Below are 9,462 nucleotides of genomic sequence, written 5' to 3'. Positions count from 1 at the left end.
GGTAGTTTTACAACTTGCCGACCGATCCATTAAAAAGCCTAGGGGTATAATTAAGAATGTTTTGGTAAAGATTAACAAATTCTTCTTCCCGGTTGATTTCGTTGTCATAGACACGGAACCGGTTCCCAATCCTAAGAGCCAAATTCCCATTATCCTTGGTCGTCCTTTCTTGGCAACCGCTAATGCCAACATCAATTGTAGGATGGGGATAATGAAGATCTCATTTGGCCACATGAAGGTGAAATTGAATATGTTTAATCCCACACCCAATTCATTTGACAAATATGAGGGCGAAGTTAATGTTATAGATGAATGTCATGATCTTCAATGCCGAGGAAATGAGCTTTTGTGTAAAACCAAAACTTCTAAAGGATCATCTTCAACCTTGCATTCTAGAAATCTTGTCTCAAATTCTTGCTTTGAAAGGGCATGGAAGCCCAAAGGTTGTAATTGTATAGACGAGGGACTAAAGATTTCTTTTGAGCTTAATCCAACAAGTTCTTCAAAGAACTATTTGTTAGGAGGAGTTCAAAGCATCTATCACCCTAACAAGGAGGGGATGCATTATAAGATCTTTGATCCGGCTAAAAGAGCCCAATGTCTTGCTAGAGACGTTAAAGACTAGCAAAAGCATTCGTAGGGTGTCAAAACCCTATTCCTCCCCTATTTCTATCTTTCATTCCATTTCATGCGAAGTCTAGATACTTGTTTTTGGTTCATATGCATTTCAAGGAACTTTCGTGAGGATTGCATAAGCTTTCATGTCATTATTGAGCATTTTGCATAGTTCGATCGATCTCAAACTTGAGTTCGATCTATCTCAAACTTGAGTTCGATCGATCGAACTCCATTCTGCATCCAACACTTAGAAAAATTTTCGACCTGCAGAAACCTGCATCCAAATCACCTCTCTGTCCCATCGTTCGAACTAACTCTTAGATCGATCAAGAGACCTTCGATCGATCCAACTTCCAAGTTCGATCAATCTCATGACTCAACACTTAGAAAATTTTTGAGCCTGCATCCACCTGCATATTTCAGCTCTCTGTCTGATCGTTCGAAACATTCCAAGATCAATCTGAAAGTTCTTCGATCAATCCAACTTCCAAGTTCGATCGATCTCATGTTCCAACACTTAGCCAATTTTCTGAGCCAAAAACCTGCATATTTTTGCTCTCTATCTGATCGAAACAAACCTGTTTCGTTCGATCTCAATCTTCATCATTATTTTGACTTTGTTTTGACTTTTCAAATTTCCAAAAAATCCAAAAATATTTGCATTGGTATTTCATTTTGTTTTATTTTATTTTATTTTTCAAAAAGTTTTCAAAAATTCAAAAATATTCTATTTTAATTAATTTTTAATTGTTAGTGTTTATTCAATTTAATTTAAAAAAAGAAAATTTTTGAAGAGAGTTCATCAAAGTTCGATCGATCACAGTTGGGTTCGATCGATCGAACTCTATCGGGACTGTTTTTAAAAATAGAACCAAGGGTTTGCACGATCGATTACAAAGATCGATCTAACTCACCCTTATCCTCAAAACCCTAACCTCTCTTCATCGCCGTCACTGTCTAACCACTTCACCATCTCCGGCGAGTTTCCAAGCTTCACATCTCTCTCTCATCTCGGATTCCATCTTTCCTTCTTCGCATCCACTTCTCTCACTTGTTCAAGGTAAGAACTGAGATTCACTTTGTGATTTGATGTTCGATTTGATGGTTCAATGATTTATATATTCGATTTAGGTTGCTTAGATGGATGAATCCGCCATTGATAAGCCTTCGAAGCATTGTATATACGTGTGTATGTTTTATAGATATTTTGAGATTTGTTTAGATTTATTGGAGTATGGGCCTCGATTTGTGATGGATTTATTGATTTGATGTGTTGTTGGGCCCACGAACACGTTCATGTGGGCCCCATGCTTCCAAGGTCACAGATTTGTGAACTTTGAGTTTTCAGCATCGCACAATTCGATCGGTCGAACTAGTATCTCTGATCGATTTTAAGAGATCGATCGAACTCATGTCTTCGATCGATCGAAGTAGTGAGATCGATCTCACTTACTTTCGATTGATCCAACTTTTGTGATCGATCTTACTTCTTTTTATGATCGATCGAACTTCACATATCTCACACACACACTTCATTCATCATATCTTATATTCATGCTATCATATCTATGCCCAATGCCTGTGATATTCCACATTGGATGTATTTCATACTTACAATGTTTAGCATGTTTCATATTCTACCACTTGCATAGATTCCTGTTATTTTTGTTTTGTCTATTTTACTTGACATACATGATTCTAATTCGTGCTTTTAAATTTCTTGTTCTGGCACTAACTCCCATTGCAAGTTTTTCTTTTTCTTTTTGCAGGCCATGGTAAAAAGGAAGACCATTGCCAACAGGCAACACGGGCCCACCCGACATACTAGGCCACGGACAGAGGAGCCAGCAGAACCCTCTTATGCACAGCGGGAGCCAGCACGGGCTACCCCGCCTCAGTCACCATCTCATGAGCCAAAGGATGACCACACACCATCCACTTCTATGGCTCATCCTGCTTTCACTCCATCACCATCTCCACCGCATACTGGAGCTGAGCATTTACATATACCACCTCAGCCAACTTATCTGCGGCGTGATAGGCCCACACCTCGATATGTGCACATGACACTCGACCATGAGTCAGAGTTTGACACGGCCTTCTTCTCTCATTCGGTGCTGACCCGATCCGCCTACCAGGATATTATTCAGAGGGGCCTGGCCGCTATTCTTTCCCCCGTTACAGAGCCGGTCTACCCACGGCTGGTTCAGTTATTCTACCAGAACCTCCAACCATCGCCGCATACCACAGCCGAGATGGTCACTTCTATCGATGGCCATCCGATCACCATTACAGTGGACATTTTAGCCCGCTCTTGCCGTTGTCCACACAAATGTCCCCCAGAGCTTCAGGACACATATCCGAGGCTATTCAGGCCTTTATATGCCGACATGGCAATTTCCCTCATAGGTCACCATGCTAGTGGCAAGACCTTCACCACCCGGACATTCCTTCCTGACGACCTATGGTTTACTGATTCTGTTCTTTACCGGAATATATACATGGCGGGGCACAAGATTCAGAAGAGGGGCGATTATCTGACAGCCCTTTACTCTTTCTACATCGGGCACTGGGTGTCTATTCCTGCGCTCATCTGGAGCATGATGAGGAAGCTGTATGACGAGTACATCAACAAGGAGATGCCCGGACGAGCTAAGTCTCTTCCTTTCAGCCACCTCATCACCCAGATTCTCATTGACCAGTGCTACCCCATCCATCCTCGGGAGCATCCCGAGAGAGGTTCTTGTCACTACCTCAAAAAGGACTGGAACAAGACCTACCGCTCCCTTATTACCAAGTTGCAGGACCACGCGATACTGGCTGCAGCAGAGTTGGAGCTGGAGGAGGCACAGGTACAGGCCAGGCACAGGTACAGGCCCAAGCACAGGTAGAGGCAGCAGCAGCACATCCCGCAGCGGACGACGCACCAGTTCATCCAGCTGCCGAGTATTTACACATTGACTTAGAGTGCCCTGCAGACGATGCGGAGTAGGACTCTCCAGCCAGGTTGCCCATTCATGAGCAGGAGCAGACACAGGAGCTTTCTTCTGATTCATCTATACCTGAGACTCCAGATATGACCCCCGGCTTTAGAGTACGTCTGCAGACGTTTGAGGATGCTGTTGTTTCCATCCGAGCTAACCTCACAGCCCACAGAGCTGATTTTGCTACCTTACGCACGGATGTTGCGACCATGTTCAGAGATTTATCCAGAGACATCCGCGGAGCCAGACCTTCCCGTCCTACCTCATCTCCTGAGCTCTCAGTCTTTTCTATCTTATGATCCCTCTCTCCTTTTGATACTTTACTATTGTTACTGTATTATTTTTACAGCCGATCTGTCGGCTTTGATATTTTTGTTGTACCTGCACTTTATCCGTTTTATATGTATCTATTTTTGCTATGGATGTCATATGATTGTATTCTCATATCTGTATGTTTGACTCCATCAGGTGCATCACAGTGACTTTAGTGAGAGAGTGCTACCCAATTTCCAGGACCACCCTTATACCTCTCTCATTTCTTTATCTGTTTATCCCATTTACACTTGCATGACCACTGTGCACTGATTATCCCATTTTGTTATCTGATAAGTTTATCCCAAGTGCCAATTTTCAGGATTACAGTTCATCCCAAGTTTGGGGGGGAGGCATGCCACCCACTTCGGATACTTCAGTCCCGATCATTCTTTCTTAGTTGCACTGGTATACTCTTTCCTTTATTCTCTTTGCATATTGAGGACATTGTGCAATTTAAGTTTGGGGGGAATGGTGTTTTACAGTGTTAGTTTTAAATTCAAATTTTGAGCATGACTTGTGTATTTGAGGGATATTTCTATAATTGGTCCATATCTAGCTATGATTTTGATCTTTTGAGGACTGTATTGCTTAAAATTTAAAATTTGCTTGACTTGAGAGTCCAATACTCCTTGTATGCCTTATGGATACCACTTATGAGTAAAAAAAATTTCGAAAGATTGATATCTTGCTTGCACTTGTGGTCCACATCATCCTGATTTTGTAATTGTTTTGAGATTCAATCTAGTCTTCTAAACTAGCACCGGCGCACACTAGCACTCATTTGTGGGGTACATGCTTTGTTAATTATTGAATTGGTTATATCCCAATTGAGCTAGTAGTGCATTGAAAGTTTTCATTCTTGATAAAGGTGGATAACAACCCCTTTTCACTAAGTAGCTAGAATTCTAGCCTCATCAAGCACTGAACTTCTCGCACTGAAAGGTGGAGGGTCCAAACTTTAGGTTAACAATTTTTTTTTTTTTTTTTTTAAAAAAAAAAACAAAAGTAATAAAAAGTGAGGGTTTCTCCCAAAAGGTGAGAAGTGGGAAATGATTAGATAGTTGTTGTCTTGATTTGTAACCTGGTTGATTTAAGCTTGTAAGTCCATAGGGGTATTTGAATGCCTGATACCCTAAAGCCGTCTGGTTTGGGAGTCATTGACCTAACGCTCGACCTCAAGGATCGCTAAAAAGTTGAAGAGATCAACACATTGCACCATACTTCCATCTTTGATCCTCAATAAAAAATAATAATAATAATAAAAATAAAAATAAAAATCGAGTGAAAAAAATAAGCGCACCTAGAACAATAAAGCTTTAATAAAAGGTCCACTTTTTGTCTTGATGATCGGTACTAGATTTGTGTGCTAGTTTGAGGGTAAGAATGTGATTAATCCTTTAGTTGGCTTAGATAGCAACACATTTGATACCAGTCCACTCAAAAGGATTCTAGAGTTGTTTTGATTTGCATGATCATTTTCTTGATTTGTGGAGGACCATACTTGCTTGCTTGATATTGAAATTTTGGGAGATTACTTGGAAATGGTTGAAAAATTGCATACTTGAGGTAGTTCTCTCCCAATGCTTGTTTGCAATATTGGTACCTCTTTTGAAAGAATGAGCTTAATGTTTGTGGGTACCATTTCTGGAAACCCTCACGAGACTTCACTCGTCCACTAGAGGTAACCTAAGGGTTTAAAAGGCTTGTTGCATGTGCTAAGTGCAATCGTGTTCCCTACGAAAGTGGCATTATCCATTTATTATTTTCTAGTTCATAGTTGTATAGTTGTTCATTTCATTCCTTTACTTTCTAATTCATTGCTAGGGACTAGCAATATTTAAGTTTGGGGGTGTGATGAGCACTGAAAAGTGCGTATTTAAACCCCTTAAGCTTAGGCATTCTAGTACCTTTATCTATCTTACTTTACCGTTTTAGATTGATTTCGTATTATTTCCTTTTTCAGGCACTTATCCCGAAAATAAGCTAACTCAGCCAAATAAGAGTTTAATTGAAACAATTCTTGGATTAAACAAAGAAATGAGCAAAGTGGAGAAAGAGGAAAGCAAATGAAGCCAAAGGTGACAAGCAGCAAAGTTCGATCGATCCAAGTTAAAGGTTCGATCGATCGAACAATGATCGATCTCAGCACTTCAAGATAGATCCAAGCATTGACCCAAAAGCATAAAGTTTCTAAAACTTCGATCGATCTAACACCATCCTTCGATCGATCGAACACTTTTGTCCTTATTCAAATGATTGATTATATCCACAGTTGTACCACCCACTAACCACTTTTGTCCTTTTCCCATAAATATCTCCCATAAATATCTCGAATTTGTCTTTTTCCAAAAAAGTTCAGCCAGTTGGATCGATCCAGCCTAAGTTCGATCGATCTCACTTACTTTTGATCGATCCAAGTTCAAAGTTCGATCGATCGAACTTCCTCCAGTGCGAAAAAGTTAAAATTCCATCTCATTGAAAGTTGTCCTTTATCCAATCATTAGGGAATATTGTGTGCATGACCCCAGCTCATTTTGGGTGTCATTTTAACCTACCTATATATGGATAAGGATTGTTTTTTACAAAAGGAAGAAAAAAAGCCAACACATTATTTTCATATCATCTCTTGGAGAGGAAGCTTAAAGGAGGAGGAGGCTAGAGACACCATTGGAGTTCTTCACCAACAAGGAGTAGATTTCAACCATGGAATTAGCCCTTGAGGGTTGGAACATCATCACCATGAATGGCTAGACATTCTCTTGGGGCTAGAGTTAGCCCCAAGCATGCTTTCTATATCTTAATCTTGTGTATTATTGATGGATTAGTATTGTAATTGATGTTTTGACACTTTGATATATATAAATCTTGTTTATTCAATGATTTATATGGTTTAATGCTTCCAATTGGTCATTTCATTCTATCCATATGTCTATGTATGCTAGAATAGATGTTCATGTGCTTGTCTCTAGATTTTGTGTTATTGATGCATGTCTATGTGTATTGATGCTATAGATTTAGAGATTGTCAAAACATAGTGGTTAAAGGAGTCCTCTTGTGATTCTCTTGATGGTTCATGCTTATCCCTTGATGGATTGTGCCTCTCCCCTAGTTTATTTTCATACTAGTAGTGTAGATGTAGTGTAGTTGTAGTGTAGTGTTAAATGGGAGGACAATCTATGCTTGTTGTTTGATGATCCAAGCTTTTGAATGCAAGTAGCATATGTCTCTATCCTTGTGTTGTATTTGGATTGTAAGCTTAATGAAACGATTAATGACTTGTTTTGATTTATTGTGCCTTTCACATGTTGTTTAGACAATATATGCTTCATTGTTTAGATATATTGTGCCTTTCGCATGATGTTTAGACAATACATGTTTAACTAGTCATCCTTACTTGTTGAATCAACCAAAAACAGACACACCAATATTGCAACACACCATTTGCCCTCATTAATCACTTGCCAATGATATAAAAATGCATTGCTTGGTGGTGATCTCTAAACCCCAAGATCTCTCTCTCTTACTTACTCTTAATTGCATTATTTTGCCATCACTTAGTTTAATTTAGTTGCTCTTTAATCAACCAACCAACCAATTGTTTGATCACTCGACCTACTAGCCCTAATTGTGATTCTACGACATTGCTCGATCCTCATAATCCCTTAGGACGATCCCTACTCACTCTTGCTACATTAGTAGTAGTGTTGGTAGTGGTTTTTATAAATTTAAATTTGACCCAAAAGGCTTTTCTTGAACCACACATTCACTACATCAATTTTGGCGTGTAGGAACGGCCATCTCCGTCAAACCTCATTAGGCATCAAAGAGAGCTTTTGTTCTCACATTTTCTCCTCATCTCTCTCATTCTTTCATATACTAATCTTGAGAGATTCTAGTAAGGATTCAAAGGGCTTTTGCTCTTGTTTGAATCTTCGTAGAGTTTTTACTCTATTATACACTCGAAAGATTCTATTGAATTCATAAGAGCTTATTTTCTTCACATATTTCATCTTCTCTCATTCATATCATTCATAGAGTTTGAGTTTCATTGATATTCATATATACTCCAGTTGAGAGCTAAATTTGTACATCAATCTTTGAGAGATATTTCTTGTACTTCATTGTACTTATTACTATCAATTATAAGGGGTTAGTTTAACCACCGGGTTGGTGTGACCCAAAGGAAGACTAAGGGAAGGTTGTTCTCTTAGCAAGGCGAAGTAAGGAGTTGCTTCATGTAAAGGTTTGCTCTCCACCCATAAGGAGAAGTCATAGTGGATTAGGAAGTCTCAAGAGGGGTTTTGAGCCGAGGAGTAGGAGTTTCCGAACCTCGCTAAAATCGCCGAGTCATTCTTTACAATTTCTCTTCCCTTATCTCTTTTACAATTGCGCTATTAATTATTTACTTTCATATCTTGAATATTGCATAATTGCTTAAGTGGTTAATTAGAAATTGTAAATCTATAAATTGCTAAAATTGGCCATTGACTCTATTCACCCCCCTTTAGAGTCAATCCTTGGGCAACAACCATTAAAAAAAAAAAAAAAAAAAAAATGACTAATGATCAAAATTAAAACTCAATTGCATATTAGTGACCATTGAAATTTATTCTCTAAACTATCAATACTTTTACATCACCTCTCCCTTTTTTTCTCACACACACAAATAAGAGCCCATTGCTTTCTTCCTCCAACTATCTCCGACAAAGTCAATCATCGCGTTCAATCTTCCGGCCATTTCCATAAATTTGATGCCTATGTAGTATTTTAATTTATAAAGATAATTTAGGAATTACATTAAAAACTAATAAGACAAGAGGAAGAACATAATTAAATTACTGACGATGAATCTTGAAATTAATCCAGCGTAGTATCATAGTCTTCCCAAAAACACAATGTTTCTTTACATTTAAAACGAAATACAAAAACTCTAGGAGTTCTAGTATTTGTATCATAACAACCAACTTGATTTTTCTAAAGATAACATGGGACAATGATTAATAGACTTGGCAAACAAAAGCATGACCAGAACTTTCATTAACTAAAGTTAATGGATTTTGAAGTACAACAACAGAAAGGAGAGAGACACATCAGACCCAATAAATTTTAGGCTTGCCTGAGATCAAAGCATGACCAAATTGATCGATGCACATATCGAATGGGTGGGTGTGAGGGCGTGTAAAGGTTTGGGTTCACCGGAGATAGTCGGAGGAAAGGATGGGCCCTTATGGATTGTCATTGAAATCAAGTTTTCCCTTAAATAAATTTATATATTTATATTATAATTATAGAGATCACCCAAGTCTCTAGTCAAGCGGTAGCCCCTTAAGTCTACTCTTTTTTTTCTTCTATGAAATACTATAACTAGTTTGTGGCATACTTTTTTTTTCTTTTTTTAGTTAATCCGGGGTGTCCGGGATGGCAAAAACCCTTAGGGCCACTCAACAACCTGACTAATCCCCAAGGACCGGAAGGGCACCTCCCAACCCAGGCAAGTAAGTCACTACCTTGCGCTTGCGAAGCTCCAAAGTCCAGCGAGAAAACC

The sequence above is a fragment of the Cornus florida genome, unplaced genomic scaffold (genome assembly GCF_030987335.1).
Source record: "Cornus florida cultivar Cherokee Brave unplaced genomic scaffold, ASM3098733v1 CherokeeBrave_3.0.0_Hap2_Chr08, whole genome shotgun sequence".
NCBI lineage: Eukaryota > Viridiplantae > Streptophyta > Magnoliopsida > Cornales > Cornaceae > Cornus > Cornus florida.
The sequence above is the reverse complement of the archived record's forward strand: the minus strand, read 5'-3'. Positions refer to the sequence as shown.